This window comes from Chiloscyllium plagiosum, unplaced genomic scaffold (genome assembly GCF_037043375.1).
Source record: "Chiloscyllium plagiosum isolate Xiang-an unplaced genomic scaffold, Cpla_swu_hap1 HiC_scaffold_27, whole genome shotgun sequence".
Lineage (NCBI taxonomy): Eukaryota > Metazoa > Chordata > Chondrichthyes > Orectolobiformes > Hemiscylliidae > Chiloscyllium > Chiloscyllium plagiosum.
In genome coordinates this window covers 7,915,706-7,933,613 of record NW_028270165.1, presented here as the reverse complement: position 1 = coordinate 7,933,613, position 17,908 = coordinate 7,915,706, and the positions used below count along the sequence as shown (strand labels likewise).

General features: G+C 45.7%; 2 protein-coding genes across 5 annotated transcripts in view; both read right to left on the bottom strand.

Moving 5' to 3' along the window:
• Positions 1-17,908, bottom strand: part of LOC148142996 (endogenous retrovirus group 3 member 1 Env polyprotein-like) — a 512,937-nt gene that overhangs the window by 161,267 nt on the left and 333,762 nt on the right. The gene's annotated exons all lie outside the window — the stretch shown is intronic.
• The window catches only part of LOC148143001 (uncharacterized), a 323,712-nt gene that overhangs the window by 291,887 nt on the left and 13,917 nt on the right, over positions 1-17,908 (bottom strand). The window contains exon 3 of one of the 2 annotated variants that reach the window (XR_015751072.1): positions 276-4,026. The exons of the other annotated variant lie outside the window; for it this stretch is intronic. The gene's annotated coding sequence lies outside the window, so the exon portion shown is untranslated. Of the gene's footprint in view, positions 1-275; positions 4,027-17,908 lie in introns of those variants that run through there. 2 annotated transcript variants of the gene reach the window in all.

The following is a 17,908-nucleotide window of genomic DNA, read 5'->3' as shown; positions in this document are numbered from 1 at the left end:
TGTTGATTTTAAAGCATTGGGGATTTATTCTTCTCACTAGAGCAGGTTACACCACTTTTAATGCTAATTTTACAGATTATTGGGCGACACAGTCCTCTGGGTGTTTCTGTTTGAGAAAGGTGGTGCTGTCAGCCTTCGCTTTATAAGAGTATTGACGTGATGTACTGCTGAATGCAATGCAGTCAACATGAATCCCAGCCTCTCACTGTGGTTGTGGGTGAATCGCCTTAATTTGGCTCTTAACTCAGAAACTGCACACAATTAACTGCTGAAACAATGATTAACACTTTATTGTATGTAGCAACCAAACATAAAACTCAAGTAACCAAGTTCAACCTCACTCACAACTTGGCTATCACCCAATTGATGACAGAATTTAACTGAGTTTCCCCCAACAGTATCTGTCTCTGGAAGTGTCCAGGGATTCAGTGCAGCATTCTTCTTCCAAGTACTGCTGCTGCATCTTTCTGAGGTTGAATTCTGGTGGAGATTCCTCGCTTTCAAATCTGTGGTGTGATGCTTCTTTAGATTCTAACACCACATCTCCACACTTCTGGAGATCTCCGGTCTGTAGCTTACCTTCTTATCCTTGAGGTTTCGTGGTTTGTTTGGTACAGCCTTTCCTGCAAAAAACCCCTTTACGTCAGGGCCTTCCTTCCACAGACAAACTTAATTGTCCTTTTGTCATGAGCTTATTAAACACTTAGCTCATCTGTCCCAGGAAACAGCTTGTTGTTTTGCGTCCTTCTTCCCAGGGATGGTTAACTAGCAGAAATTAGGCCATTCAGCCCATTGAGTCTGCTCCACTATTTAATCATGGCTGATACGTTTCTCAACCCAATTCTCCCTGTAACCCTTGATACTTAAGAATGATTGAGTCTGCTCCACCATTCAATGGGCTGAATGGCCTAATTTCTGCCTCCTGATGTAGCAGTTTCTCAGTGGCCCTTTTGTTTCTTGGTCCAGAAAGAATTCCTGCGGACTCAGGGAATTTGGAAAGTTCTGCAGTTTACAGGACCACACCACATTCCCCTCTGCCTCCTCCTGAGATACTGGCAATTCCCAGTATCCTTTGGTATCCCTGAAAACAATCGAGGTGTCTGGAAATCTCTGATGCTTCTCTGGAACAGAAGAATTATGGGGAGAAAATTCAGAAATCTGATGTGCAAAGAGACTATGGAGTTCTACTCCAGGATTCTCTCAAGGTAAACTTGCGGGTTGAGTCAGTAGTTGGGGAGGCAAATCCAATGAAGGCATTTATTTTGATCAGACTTGAATACAAAAGCAGGGATGTATTTCTGAGGCTCTGTAAGGCTCCGGTCAGGCCACAATTGGAGTACTGTATGTAGATTTGGTCCCCATATCTCAGGAAGGATGTACTGGCCCTGGAACATGTTCAGAGGAGGTTCACAAGAATGATCCAGGAATGAAAAATTTTACATATGAAGAACATTAGAGGATTCTAGGTTTATACATCATGTAGTTCAGAAGGATGAGAGGGGATCTAATTGAAACCTACAGAATAATGAACGGCGTGGATGTTGGGAAGATGTTTCCATTCGGAGGAGAGATGAGAACCTGAGGGCTCAGCCTTCACGTCAAGGGAAGACCCTTTAGAACAGAGGGAAGAGAAACTTCTTAAGCCAGAGTGTAGTGAGTCTATGGAATTCACCGCCACAGAAGGCTACAGAGGCCAAGTTACTGAATATATTTAAGACTGAGATAGATAGGTTCTTGAGTATCAAGGGATTCAAGGGTTACAGGGAGAATGGGGTTGAGAAACGTATCAGCCATGATTGAATGGCGAAGCTGACTCAATGGGCTGAATGGCCTAATTTCTACTCCTATGGTCTTATGATATGCTGATGTGTGGAAGGGTGAGGAGGGGGGAAAAAAAGAGATGAAGAGAGAAAGACAGTCAAGGCGAAGCTCGATAGAGACAAAGGAAATATAAGAATTGTATGATAAATGGCAGAACACATAGGAGCACTGGCATACAGAGGGATCTGGGCATATAGATCTGTGGAAGTAGTAATGCAGGTGGGCACGGTGATCAAGAAGGCACACAGCACGCTTCCTTGAGTGTAAGAGTTACGTTACAGCTGTTTATTCTGGCCACATTCGGAATATTGTGTGCAGTTCTGGTCACGGTGCTACTGGAAGGATGTGGGTGCTCTGGTAGAGGGTACAGGCAAGGTTCACCAGGAAAGTGCCTAGTCTGGAGGGCTCTCGTTATGAGCAGAGGAGGCATAAACCTGGATTGTTTTCTTTGGAAAAACAGAGGCTGAGAGGAGACCTCGACAAAATGCTGAGATACACAGATTGGCTGGACAGGGGTGGCAGGATAGCTCAGTGGTTCGCACTGACGCCTCACAGTGCCAGAGACCTGCGTTCGATTTTAGTCTCAGGCAACTATCTGTGTGGAGTTGGCACATTGTCCCTGCAACCCATCTCCCGTGTCTGTGTGGGCTTCCTCCGGGTGCTCGGGCTTCCTCCTACAATCCAAACTTGTATAGGTTAGGGTGGATTAGCGATGCTAAATTACCCATAGCGTCCAGGGAGAGGCAGGATAAGTTGGATTGTCTGAGTGTAAATTGCCCAATGTTCAGGGATGTGTAAGTTCGGTGCATTAGTCTAAATGTAGATAATGGGGGTAAGAAAACGAGTCTCGATGTGTTAATCTTTCGAGGGCCAGTGTTGACTTGTTGGGCTAAATGGTTTGTTTCCATGCTGGAGGGATTCTATGATAGTCAGAGGCGTTTTTTTCCCTCCAAAGTAGAAAGGTCAACTAAAAGAGGTTCAAGGACTGTTTGGGGGAAAAGTGGTGGGGGTGGGGAATTTACACAGAGGGGTGGTGGGTTTCTGGAACGCACTGCCAGTGGAGGTAATGGAAGCAGGCACCTTAACAACGTTTAAGGTGTATCTTGATAGACGCATGAAGGGGAGGTGAATAGAGGAACAGAAGCCACACATGGGCAATAAATAGCAGGTCTAAGTAAGAATTAAGAAATAGCACAGGCTTGAGGGGGTCTGTGTGCCTAAAGCAAGTGAGAAGGGCCTGTGACTGTGCTGTATTGTATTGATACAGCTTTCCCCCACTATTTGAAAGTAGAGTGTTCCTTTCATAAGCCGAAATGGCCTAAAGCGAAGAAGCAATTACCATGAATTAATTTATATTATGCCTTTCTTTGTAAAAGCGACAATCCTCTTCAGATTTCTTTCGGTTTGTGAGAACAGGTATTAATGTAGGTCTTTTGTTAAAGTGAAGTAGTGTAAAGTGAACTTTCGAAAAGTGGGGGATATCTTTATGCTGATGGAGGGGAGATGGGGGAGCAATGAAGAGGGGTGGATGTAGGCTCAGGTGCAGAATAATAAACACTGAGACACTAATTGAGCAGCCCAGACTGGCCCTGTGCTGGAGACTCAATGGGATAGAGACAAATGTATCTATTTCAGGTATACCTGCAGTATGCTCCATCCAGGATAAAAAAAAAATGTCCTTCATCTGCTTCAGCATACAGGGCAGATGAGCAGTTTCTCCCCAATGTGGACGAGGAGGTGATGCGACTGAGTGAAGCCTTTCCTGTTCTGAATGCAGGTGAATGGCCGCTGCCCGGTATATAAATGCTGATGAATATCGGGCAGGCGGGGAAGGGAAACCGTTCCTACACTCCCTGCATTTTCATGATTTCTCCATGGTGCAGGTGTCCTCGTATTTCTCCAGGTTCAACAATCAGTTGAAACTCGCTCACACTTACAGCATAGGTGTGGTGTTACTGGTGAACCCTCTGATAATTGGAGAACTCTGTAAAACATGTTCCAGTCACTACTCTGGTGTGTGGGTATGTAAGACTCTGTGAGTTTCCAGTCACACTGATATTTAAAACCTAACAAAGCAGACAGACCTTCTCCCCTTTGTTTTCAAGGCCATCTATATCCAAGTCCTGGTGAATCAAGCGATTGTCAGACTTCGATGTGATGTTTGGTCTGAGATTTCTGCCTCCAAATTCTTCTCTTGTAATATTCCTGTGGAAAGAGATTGCGAAGGTCATCGCTGTCAGTCCACAATAGAAAATCAGAACACACATTTCTAGTTTCTGTGGATCATTCTTTCCTCTCTTAATACCCAAGATCTTTGTGCTGATCTATACGTAAATGTATACAGCAGGGTAATGTGGTGGATTGCATACTCCAGGAAGAGTTCACTCAAATTGCTGAATGGACATCTATCATGTGGTATTGACGTTCTTACTGAAGATATACAATATGCTGCAGTGCAATATTATGAGCCCAGAAACCACTGCAAATCAGGCTTTTAGAGCCATAAACATTCCATTAAATATGGAACATATACCCCAGACTTATCTGTCTTATATTAACGCATGGTTGTCTTACATTTCCAGAAGACTCAGATTTAAGTTTTAAGTGTGACTTTTTGTAAAAGAAGCCGTCGTTTTGGACTCCTTCCATGCCATACTGACTCTATTACTGGAAATACATCCATACTACACCGGGATTCATGGATCAATGACGTGAGGCTTATCTTTACCCTCTTATAATTTTCTGTTGCATAAATGTTTCGACGAATGCCAACGCTTTTCACCAGTCATACAGTCAGAGACATAAAGCACAGAAACAGATCCTTCAATCTAACTTGTCCATGCCGACCGGATATCCAAAATTAGTCTAGTTCCATTTGCCATCACTTGGTCCATATCCCTCTGAACCCTTCCTTTGCTTATAACCATCCAGATGCCTCCACCACTTCCTCCGCAGCTCATTCCATACACGCTTCACCCTCTGCAAAAAAAAGGTTGACTGCAAGGTTCCTTTTAAATTTTCCCCCTCTCGCCCTAAACCTATGCCCTCTAGTTCCGCACTCCCCCTATCCCAGGGAAAAGACCTTGTCTATTCACCCCATCCACACTCAAGTTTTTATAAACCTCTTTAAAAACACACACTCAGCCTGCGATGCTCGAGGGAAAACAGCCCCATCTTATTCAGCCTCTCCTTGTGGTTCAAACCCTCCTACCCTGGCAACAGCCTTGTGACTCTTCTCTGAATCCTTTCAAGTTTCACAACATCCTGCCTACAGGAGGGAGACCAGGATTGCACACAATATTTCAGAAGAAGCCGACTGAAACTGACTTTTGCAGAGTCTGCTCCCTGCTTGTATTCATACTGCCTCCCGTTGTTGCAAGTGAACAGTGCTTCCCCCTTTCTCTCTCCCTCCCAGGATAAGGAATGGAAAGGGGGAGACATTGCTTCATTCCCAGATTTTGCCCAGAAGAGCCCCCCTATTGGCTGAATGCGCAAGTTGGACGGTGAGCTTCTGAAGCTACTGCTGCTCCTCTCTTTCTGAATGAAGGTTGAGCTTCACTCCAGACTGCAACTCCCTTTCTCTGTCCAAACATCTGTGAGCACAGCACATTTTTGTTGAAATAAGGCATATTTCCTGAATGTTACAATTAAAGGGGTGTCTTCCCCCGGATATTGCAAGGGATGGTAAGTCAGAGAAGGACCACGCCTTGTGTTGTGTGGCTCGTGTGACAGTTGCAACAGGATGTCCCAACTCCTATGCTCAATTCAAAGTTTGAGAGAAGATTTGTAGCTCAGGTGCTCATTGTTGTGGTTCTGTTCGCCGAGCTGGGAATTTTTGTTGCAGACGTTTCATCTCCTGTCCAGGTGATATCCTCAGTGCTTGGGAGCCTCTTGTGAAGCGCTTCTGTGATGTTTCCTCCAGCATTTATAGTGGTTTGTCTCTGCTGCTTCCGGTTGTCAGTTCCAACTGTCTGCTGCAGTGGCCGGTATATTGGGTCCAGGTCAATGTGTTTGTTGATAGAATCTGTGGATGAGTGCCATGCCAGAGAACAGCCAGGGAATTCCTAGAGGCATGGCCTCGAGGCATTTTTCCAGCACCACATTTTTCAACTCTGGATCTGGGACAAGGTGTGTGGTGTGGGGGGAGGGGAGGGGAAATAAGGAAACTGGTGAAATCTACATTGATCCTATGTAGTTGGTGGGTCCCAAGGCAGAAGACAAGATGTTCTTCCTCCAAGCGTCAGGTAGCTAGAGCTTGGAGAGGAAGGCACCAGAGTACTTGCGTGTCCTTGACGGATTGGGAGGGGGAGTTAAAGCGTTCAGCCACAAGGCGGTGGGGTCGTTTCGATTTGGCGTCCCAGAGCTGTTCCCTGAAATGTTCTGCAAGTTGGCGTCCAGTCTCCCCACTGTGGCAGAGACCACATCGAGAGCAAGGGACATATAAATAAATCTTATAAACAAATTGTACAAATTTTAGCCTGCCAGGGTTATTTTCTTTAATTAAGTTAAAGAAAATTTTAATTAAATTGGGTGACTACATGAAACGGTTTGTTGGTCAGACTCAAATCATCATCCTCAAATGAGACAATGCCATTAATATCAGTGAACTGCTTTTTTTGTTAGAACCACAAGTTCTTGATTTATTTTCACAACTTATTGGTATTCACATCTGCACATTCAATGTCAAACTCTGACATCAGAAATGACATGACACCATTAATTTTTTTCTTACAGTAATTCAACAAACCAGTTAATAACACACAGTGAACACCAAGTCTCATTAATATGAAATTAAATTTGACCAAAAAAAAAAGTAAAATCAAGATAAGAGATAACAAATGGGGGAAGAGCAGAAGGTAAGAAATGCAACATCATAGAAGGTGCTCCTCCAGGGAGTGTATTTTACCAACTACAACTGCTCAATATAAACAAACACTCTGACATGATCCTCCGGTTTTAATGTAAACCATAGCCCCATACAGTAGGTACCATTTAAATAATTTAATAGATACAAGCCTTGAGCAAATCCAGCCTCCAGCCGGACCCCCCGCTTCTTGGAGCTCGGACCTTCCTCCAGCTCCGGGGGGTTGTTGAGCTCCTGGGCTCCGGCCGCCGCCGAAGAAGCCGCGGGCGCTGGCTCTCTCTCTTCCACCACCGACATTTTTAATTTGTTTTCTCGTTCACCCGGTAACCGTCACCTCCCCCTTCCCGGGCCCCGGGAATTATACACAAATAAACAATAAACCCCACCGGGGACTGTCTCCTTTTCTTCACAACTTTTGTTTGAAATGTTCTGGCTTTAATTTGAAATGTATTTTAAAGGTATTTTCTGAGGTAAACGGTGCCTGTCTGCCCCCCTCCCTCCGTCAGAAACCGCCCGCTGAGTCGATGACAAAACCGCAGCCTCGCGCCGCCATCTTTGTTTTTCTTCTTCATTCCGTCTCCTCCTTCAGTGACGCGCGTCATTCGCGTCCCCTCCAATCAGAGCGCACCTTACTCCACCTGACCAATGGCGGCTGGCTTTGTGCGTCGTGTTGGTCCCACCCTCTGCAATATCTCTCTCCGATTAGTCGGTACCAACCACAAGCTTTGGGATTGGTGGAGAATTTCACAATCACGTCAGTGTATCCACCCTTTTCATTCCCGTTCATTCATTCAACAGCAGATGACCCAATTTACTGCAACGGGCTGTGGGGCTATAGCGGTAGTGTCACATATTCAGGGGGAAGATGTGATTTTTAACGTTATCAACCAATTCAACTGTGGCACCTCCACATCCATTCATTCAACTGAAGAGGGCTCAATTTAGTATAAAGGGCTCTGAGGGTATAATATTTGTATCCCATGTTGAGAAGAAACCTCTCCCCATTCATTCACTAGAAGAGGGCCTATTTGCTGCAGAGGTTTTTTTTAAGGCGCAGTGGTAGTGTCCCTATCTTCGAGCCCTGAAATCCCACTGCTATGAGGATGCGTAATAACAAATTTTTTAGTCATAAGTCACATGACACCAGGTTATAGTCCAGCAGGTTTGTTTGGAGGGGATCTTACAGAAATATATTACATTATGAAAGAAATAGAAGTAGGATGTTGCATTGGTAGGTGAGACTAGGATAAGAGCGCATGGCCTCAAGATTAGAGGAAGCAGGTTTAAAACTGAACTGAGAAGAAACTTCTTCACCCAGAGGGTTGTTAATCTATGGAATTCCTTGCCCAGGGAAGTATTTGACATTACTTCAGCAATCACTAGAAGCAGTAGATAAGTTTTTGAAAAATAAAATAATTAAGGGATATGGTGAAAACGCAGGTAAGTGCAGCATAGTCCACGAAAAGATTAGTCATGATCTTATTGAGTGGTGGAGCAGACTCGAAGGGCCGGAAGGCTGACTCTTGCTCCTAGTTCTTATGCTCTTATGTTGAAATCACAAGCTTTTGGAGTGTAGTCACTTCAGCAGATGAAGTCATGAAAAAACAAGTGCAGGAAAGAGAATTTAGATAAATGAAAGACAGAGCATCTCAACGGTCAATTACTTACTCCCATTCCTATTTCTGATGATCTTACTACACAGCAAGTTGTGTTTACCAAACATTAATTTTATTTCCATTGTTTAAAATCAAATATTTAAGATGAACAGGTTGTTTTTCCTCACTTGGACACACTGTGACCCACAACACTGTGAATATCATAAACCCGCTCATGAGATATCATAGGAACAATTCATAAACTAGATTTGTCACTGAGATACTAGAAAGGATAAAAATTCCCAACATATGCAGGATGCTAACGAAAAGTTAGCAACCTGAAATGGTAAAAGGAGCAAGTGAACAGTCCCAATCAGGAAACTCATATTCTGACATCCACTACAGTAGCTTGCTTTCCTTTTCAGTTTAATGATCCATAATTGAATCTGACTCCAACACACTCTCTGGCAGACAGTTCCAGAGGTCAAAGTATTTTCAATCATTAACGAAGTAAGTTTTGGATCCATCCCAAAGACATTGAACATAGAAAAATACAGCGCAGTATAGGCCCTTTGGCCCTCGATGTTGCGCCGATCCAAGCCCACCTAACCTACACTAGCCCATTATCCTCCATATGCCTATCCAATGCCTGTTTAAATGCCCATAAAGAGGGAGAGTCCACCACTGCTCCTGGCAGGGCATTCCATGAACTCACGACTCGCTGAGTAAAGAGTCTACCCCTAACATCTGTCCTATACCTACCACCCCTTAATTTAAAGCTATGCCCCCTCGTAACAGCTGACTCTATACGTGGAAAAAGGTTCTCATGGTCAACCCTATCTAAACCCCTAATTATCTTGTACACCTCTATCAAGTCACTCCTAAACCTGCTTTTCTCCAATGAAAACAGCCCCAAGTGCCTCAGCCTTTCCTCATACGAACTTCCTACCATACCAGGCAACATCCTGGTAAACCTCCTTTGCACCCGTTCCAGTGCCTCCACATCCTTCCTATAGTATGGCGACCAAAACTGCACACAATACTCCAGATGCGGCCGCACCAGAGTCTTATACATCTGCAACATGTATAAGACTCCGGAACTCAATTCCTCTACCAATAAAAGCCAGTACGCCATATGCCTTCTTCACAGCACTATTTACCTGGATGGCAACTTTCAGAGATCTGTGTACATGGACACCAAGATCCCTCTGCTCATCCACATTACCAAGTATCCAACCATTAGCCCAGTACCCCATCTTCTTGTTACTCTTACCAAAGTGAATCACTTCACACTTACCTACATTGAACTCCATTTGCCACTTTTCTTCCCAGCTCTGCAGCTTATCGATATCCCGCTGTAACCTGCCACATCCTTCCTCACTGTCAACAACTCCACCGACTTTCGTATCATCCGCAAACTTGCTCACCCAACCTTCTAGCCCCTCCTCCAGGTCATTTATAAAAATGACAAACAGCAATGGTCCCAAAACAGATCCTTGCGGAACACCGCTAGTAACTGCACTCCAAGATGAACCTTTTCCATCAACTACTACCCTCTGTCTTCTTCCAGCCAGCCACTTCCTAATCCAAACCTCCAACTCACCCTCAATGCCATACCTCCGTATTTTTTGCAGTAGCCTAGCATGGGGCACCTTATCAAACGCCTTACTAAAATCCATATACACCACATCTACCGCTTTCGCCTCGTCCACCTCCTTATTCACCTTCTCAAAGAATTCAATAAGGTTTGTGAGGCACGACCTACCCTTCACAAAACCATGCTGACTATCCTTGATCACGTTATTCCTATCCAGATGTTCATAAATCCTATCCCTTACAATTCTCTCTAAGACTTTTGCCCACAACAGAAGTGAGACTCGCCGGCCTATAGTTACTAGGGTTATCCCTACTCCCCTTCTTGAACAAGGGAACCACATTTGCTATCCTCCAGTCTTCTGGCACTATTCCTGTAGACACTGAGGACATAAAAATCAAGGCCAACGGCTCTGCAATCTCCTCCCTTGCTTCCCAGAGAATCCTAGGATAAATGCCATCAGGCCCAGGGGACTTATCTATTTTCACCCTTTCCAGGATTTCCAACACCTCTTTCCTACATACCTCAAAGCCATCCATGCTAATAAATTGTGACTCAGTATTCACATCGGCAATAATGTCCTGTTCCTAAGTGAATACTGACGAAAAGTATTCATTCAGTGTCTTCCCCAATCTCTTCAGCCTCCACACGCAACATCCCACTACTATCCTTGACTGGACCTATTCCTACTCTAGTCATTCTTTTATTCCTGACATACCTATAGAAAGCCTTTGGGTTTTCCGTAATCCTACCAACTAAGAACTTTTCATGTCCCCTCCTTGCTGCTTTTAGCTCTCTCTTCAGATCCTTCCTGGCTACCTTATAACTATCAATCGCCCCAATTGAACCTTCACACCTCATCTTTACATAGGCCGCCCTCTTCCCTTTAACAAGGGATTCCAATTCCTTATTAAACCACGGTTCCCTCACACGACCCTTTCCTCTCTGCCTGACAGGTACATACTTATCAAGAACACTCAATAGTTGCTCCTTGAACAAGCTCCACATATCAATTGCGCCCTTCCCTTGAAGCCTACTTTTCCAAGCCACGCATCCTAAGTCGTGCCTCACCATATCATAATTTCTCTGCCCTCAGCTATAACTCTTGCCCTGCAGTGCACACTTATCCCTCTCCATCACTAGAGTAAAAGTCACCGAATTGTGGTCACTGTCCCCAAAGTGCTCACCTACCTCCAATTCTAACACCTGGCCTGGTTCGTTACCCAGAACCAAATCCAGTATGGCCTCACCTCTTGTTGGCCTGTCTACATATTGTGTCAGGAAACCCTCCTGCACACATTGGACAAACACCGACCCATCTAACGAACTCGAGCTATAGCTTTCCCAGTCAATATCTGGAAAGTTAAAGTCCCCCATAACAACCACCCTATTACTTTCACTCTTCTCCTGAATCAATCCTTTCTTCTACGTCTCTAGGACTATTAGGAGGTCTGTAGAAAACTCCTAACAGGGTGACCTCACCTTTCCTATTCCTAACCTCAGCCCAAACTACCTCAGATGGCGAGTCTTCATCCATCGTCCTTTCCACCGCTGTAATACTATCTTTGACAAGCAATGCCACACCTCCCCCTCTTTTACCCCACCTCTGACCCTACTAAAACATTTAAACCCTGGAACCTGCAACAGCCAATCCTGTCCCTGTTCTACCCATGTCTCCGTAATAGCCACAACATCGAAATCCCAGGTACCAATCCATGCTGCAAGTTCACCTACCTTATTTCATATACTTCTTGCATTGAAGTATACACACTTCAAGCCACTTTCCTGTTTACAGGCACCCTCCTTTGAGATTGATGCCATGTTCCTAACCTCCCTACACTCCAGGTCCTGCACCCTAAAGCTACAGTCTAGGTTCCCATGCCCCTGTAGAATTAGTTTAAACCCCCCTGAAGAGCACTAGCAAACCTTCCCCCAAGGATACTGGTGCCCCTCAGGTTCAGGTGTAGACCATCCTGTTTATAGAGGTCCCACCTTCCCCAGAAAGAACCCCAGTTATCCAGATACCGGAATCCCTCCCTCCTGCACCATCCCTGTAGCCACGCATTTAACTGTTCTCTCTCCTTATTCCTCGACTCTCTATCACGTGGCACGGGTAACAAACCAGAGACAACAACTCTGTTTGTTCTAACTCTGAGCTTCCAACCGAGCTCCCTGAAAGCCTGCCTAACATCCTCAACCCTCTTCCTACCTATGTCGTTTGTGCCAATGTGGACCACGACTTCAGGCTGCTCCCCCTCCCCCTTAAGGATCCGGAAAACACGATCAGAGACGTCATGTACCCTTGCACCTGGGAGGCAACATACCAAACGTGAGTCTCTCTCGCCCCCACAGAACCGCCTATCTGTGCCCCGAACTATTGCTCTGCTCTTCTCCACCCTTCCCTTCTGAGCAACGGGGACAGGCTCCATGCCAGAGGCCTGAACCCCACCCTGGTAAGTCATCCCCCCCACAAGTATCCAAAATGGTATACTTGTTCTTGAGGGTAACGGCCGCAGGGGTCCCTGCACTGGCTGCTTCTTCCCAGTCCCCCTCACTGTCACCCATCTGTTTGCAATCTTTGGAGTTACTACTTCCCTAAAGCTCCGATCTATGACCCCCTCTGCCTCCCGAATGATCCGAAGTTCATCCAACTCCAGCTCCAGTTCCCTAACATGGTCTTGGAGGAGCTGGAGATGGGTGTACTTCCTGCAAGAGTAATCAGCAGGGACGACCATGGCATCCCTCACCTCAAACATGTTGCAAGAGGAACATTGCACTGCCTTCACTGCCATCCCTCTAAAAGTAACCTTTTAAAAACAAACTAGGTCCAAGAATAGAACAAGCAAAATGCAGCACTTACCTACTTACCACAATGGTTCTTATTAATAGGTTAGGCACCTCTGTAGTGCCTCGGGTTCCTCTCCTGCATGCTTTTATAGGGAAAGAAACCTACCCAGGTAAGCTTACGCTACACCAACTTCCAGATCCGCTTCGCGCTTTTTAAAAAAAAACTTTCAAATTTAAACCGTTAAACAAACGTCACCGAGCCTTCAAGCAGCCCCTGCCAAACAGCCCTTACCTGCTCCGCTGACACTTCTATAAGAGGTGTTGGCTGGACCCAGATACTTCAGCGGGCAGTGTTCATTACTCATGTGTATTCTCTCCCCCACCCGCCTTAAACTAATCACCTGGGTTGTGAGTCGATTGTGCTGGCATTCTGGTGGCCCCAGGCAGTGTCTGTATCTGCTCTGCTGTTTCTCTCCATATTGTGATCCAGCGGCCATCTTGTGTGTCAAGTTGGCCAACTGATGGCTCAGTAGCCATCTTGTGTATCTGTGTGCCTAGTAACACCCTGCCCTTCCCCACCTCTCCGCCACGCCCACTCTCTCTTCCCCACTCAATCTCTCTATCAACCCCACTCATTCTCTCTCTCTACCCCCACCCTCTGACCGCCATTTTCTCTCTCTCTCTGTCCCCCATCCTTTTGGTCACTATTCTCCCCAGCCCCCACCACACCCGTCCTTTCTCAAGCCTCGAACCATCTTTGACCGCTGTATCAAGCCCTTCAAAGAACAGAGAGAGAGAGAGAGAGAGAGATAATGGATAGTAATGACTCTACCTGGGAGTTGGGAGGGGTGATAAATGGCTGATCTTCAAAATTGAGAATACCTAAAATGATTTTTGCAAGGTTTGTAGCTCAGGTTGAGGTTTAGGGTGTAGGTTTGCTCGCTGGGCTGTAGGTTTGATATCCAGACATTTCATCACCTGGCGAGGTAACATCATCAGTGGCGACCTCCAAGTGAAGCGAAGCTGTGTCTCCTGCTTTCTATTTATATCTTTCTCCTGGATGGGGTTCCTGGGGTATGTGGTGATGTCATTTCCTGTTCGTTTTCTGAGGGGTTGATAGATGGCATGTAGATCTATGTGTTTGTTTATGGTGTTGTGCTTGGAGTGCCAGGCCTCGTAGCCCTACACATGGATGAAAAAAAACATCATTTCGACTGGGACAACACATCTATCCTGGGGCAGGCTAAGCAAAGACTTGCCAGAGAATTCCTAGAGGCCTGGCACTCCAACCTCAACGCCATAAACAAACACATAGACTGAGATACCATCTATCAGCCTCTCAGAAAACGAACAGGAAATGACATCACCACAAACCCCAGGAACCCCATCCAGGAGAAAGATATAAATAGAAAGCAGGAGACAATAGCTTCGCTTCACTTGGCGTCGCCACTGAAGATGTTACCTAGCCAGGTGATGAAACGTCTGGATATCAAACCTACACCCTAAACCTAAAATGATATCTTCAGAAACATCGTTAAAGCCAGAAAGCGTGTTCAAGTTTTTTAAAAGAGCTGCTGAAATCTGTCTGATTCTTTCACTGAAATAAACGCAGTCAGGCCACCGCTCAGGACAGGCTGGAAGGGGTGAATGGGCGAAAATGAGCACTGCAGATGCAGGAGATTAGAGTCAAGATTAGAGTGGTGCTGGAAAAGCACAGCCGGTCAAGCAGCATTCGAGGCTTTTGCCTGAAACATCGATTTTCTGCTCCTTGGATGCTGCCTGACCTGCTGTGATTTCCAACACCACTCTGATCTTGACTGTAAAGGGTGAATGGCCTAGTCCTAGTCTTGTGAAGTTGGTTCCAACTATCTAGAAATAGCGTCACAGAGCACAGAAACATACCCTTCGGTCTATGCCGACCAGATATCCTAAATTAATCTAGTGACCCATTTGCCAGCATTTGGCCCCTTATCCCTCTGAATCTGTCCTATTCATATCCCCATCCAGATGCATTTTAAATATTATCATTGTACTGGCCTCCACCACTTCCTCTGGCTGACCCCCACCAGCGTTCTGTGCAAAAAGGTTGCCCCTCAGAAATCTTTCCCCTCTCACCCTAAACCCATGCCCTCCAGTTCTGGACTCGCGCAACGTGGGGAAAAGACATACCAAAGTTGAGCAGCCAGACAGAATGCAAAAACAATACAATGTCGAATCACAGGGAAAAACAAATTGTAGCTCGACCCCTTTTTTGTCGTATTGGCATTTGGACTCTTAAAATCTGACAGGAACACCAGCATCCCTAGTGAGCATACTGCGCATGTTTCCCGGTGTCAGTAACGCAGTGCACATGCCCACCGGTGTCAGCTAAACACTGGGCATGCTCATCGCTTTCCGCAAAAAATGGCGCGCGACCTTCCTTTGATGGTCCAATAGGGAACCGTGGAGGACCAAAACAAAACTGGTCCTCCTGCCAATCAGAGCCACCCCATTGTCTGAATGCGGAAGTTGGACCATGAATTTCTGAAGCTGCTACTCCTGCTCCTCTTTCTGAATCAACATTGAGCTTCACCCAGACTGCAAATTCTTTCCTCTGTCTAAGATCTGTGAGTACAGCACTCTCTTTTCTCGCCCCCTTTGCCATTTCTATTTCTTTCTGGAGTTCAATTGTTCACTTACAGCAACTGAAAGGAAAGGGATTGAACCCAGGGAGGGGACGGACTATGGAAAAGTGATCGAGGTCTGTGTCTCAATTGGCAAAATAGACAGACAGGAGGCTGGAAGGGCACAGCAAATCAGGCAGCATCATGAGGTGTAGAAGTCGATATTTCGGGTGTAACCCTTCGTCAGGACTGGGGATGGGTGCCAGGACCGGGGCTAAAGTGGGGATAGGTGAAGAATCAGTCAGATAAATCATTGGGTGGAAGAAATCAGGTTGGTGGCAGGAAAGAGTGGTAGTGAGGGGCAATGGGCTGAGAAGGGAGTCGGGTGATGGAAAGGGAGGTTATTTGAAATTGGAGTACTCGATGTTGGGTCCTGCAGGCTGTAGTCTGCCCGGGCGGAAGATGGGGTGTTGTTCCCTAATTTGCGGTTTGGTTCGTTGCGGCAATAGAGGAAGCCTATGATGTTCTTGTCAGAAAGGGAGTGGGAAGGGGAATTAAAATCGATGGTGACTGGGAGGTCTGGTCAGCCTCTGCGGACCCAGCTGTGATGCTCGCCAATCCGTTCCCCAAGTTTATGCTCAGTCTCCCGGAAGTCGAGAAGACCACAATTTACAAACACGTGGCAAATGCAGTATCTCAATGTGAAGTTATAGTCTTTGCTATGAAACAAAAAAGCAGGAAGGAGATGTATTGTTTAAATGGTGATACTTTGGGATGTGGAGAAAGTGAGAACCGCAGATGTTGGAGATGAGAGTCAAAGTGTGGTGCTGAAAAAGGTGGTAAGTCAGGCAGCATCTGAGGACCAGGAGAGTCGACATTTCGGTCCCGAGCACTTCATCAGGAATGATGTGTGGATGGACAAAGGGTCTGATTCGGTTCTATATAACTCCAATCATCTTCAGTGAGAGCAGAAGTGTGATTGTGAAGGCTGGAGTTTCAGAGCAGCTTTCAAAGATGCTTTGCCCTTAATGTGGATGGACAAAGGGTCTGTTTCTGTGCTGTATGACTCTAATCATCTTCGGTGAGAGCAGAAGTGCTTCTGAGGACTTTTCAAAGATGTTTTGCCCTTAATGGGAGTAGAAGGTACAATGAAATCTTGCATTTGTGAGACAGCAACTGAGTGAGTGAGTAAATCCGAGGTTTTGGTGCAAAGTGGGAATTCATTGCACTGTGAGGATGAAACTCTACTTATTGAGTCATTTCTGCTGGTGAATGAAACCAGGCTCAAGATTAGGAGGAGTAAATTTAGGACAGAGATGAGGAGGAACTGCTTTTCCTGGAGTGTAGTGTATCTATGGAATTCTCTGCCCCAGGAAGCAGTAGAGGCAGCTTCATTAAGTATATTCAAGACACAATTGGATGGGTTTTTGCAATGGTGGGGGAATTAAGGGTAGTTGGGACAATGCAGGGAGGAGGATCTCAGATGGTGAATAGATTAGCCATGATCTTAATTGGATTTTTGAACAAGAGGAAGGCATCAAAATGGTTTCAAGACCAGTTTAGAACAGTTACAGAGCCAGAGAGCACAAACAGACCCTTCAATCCAACTAGACCATGCTGACTGTGTTCACAAACTAAACTAGTCCCACCTGCCCCATTCTCCCCGTAACCTTTGATCCCCTTGATACTCAAGAACCTATCTGTCTCAGTTTTAAATATCCTCAGTGACCTAGCCTGCACAGCCTTCTGTGGAAATAGAAGTTTCTCCGTTCTAAAAGGTCTTCCATTTACTCTAAGGCTGTGCCCTCTGGCCCGAGTCTGTCCTACCAATGGAAACATCTTCGCAATGTCCACTCTGTCTGAGCTTTGAAGATTATGTATGTTTCAATTAGACACACCCCCCCCCCTCCCCCCGAGTGCGGGCCTGTTAATCAGCATGAACCAGACCCTTCAGGATGAGGTACAGCAGGGATTAGGGTCAGCAAAGTGAGAATGGAGGGAGTGTGTGTGGGATGGAGATTTTCAGCTTCGAGGGAATGAGAGAGAAAAGTGAGTTCGCTATAAATTAGAATTGATCGGATGGGCCAAAGAGTGGTAAATGGAATTTAATTTGGAGAAATGTGAGTTGTTGCATTTTGGTCAAGCAATCCAGGCAGGACTGACACAGTTAGGGGGAATGTTGCAGAACAAAGAGTCCTTGGAGTGCAGGTTCCATAGTTCTCAGGTAGACAGGATAGCCTTTGTTGGTCAGAGCATGGAGTAGATGAGTTGGGAGGTCATGTTGTGGCTGTCCAGGATGTTGGTTAAGCCACTTTTGGAATCCTGCAGTTAGTTCTGGTCTCCCTGCTGTAGGAAAGATGTTATGAAACTTTGAAAGGGGTCAGAAAAGAATAGGCCAGGGGCATTTTCCATGGAGCATCCGAGGCTGAGGGGTAAACTTATAGACCTTTGTAAGGGCCATGGATAGAGGGGAAACCCTAAGGTCTTTTCCCCAGGGTATGGCAGTCCAAAATTAGAAGGCATATGTTTGAGGTGAGAGTGGAATGATTTAAGAGATTGGAGGGGCAACCACTTCAGAGGGTGGTGCATGTATGGAACGAACTGCCAGAGGAAGTGGTAGAGGCTGGCACAATTACAACATTTA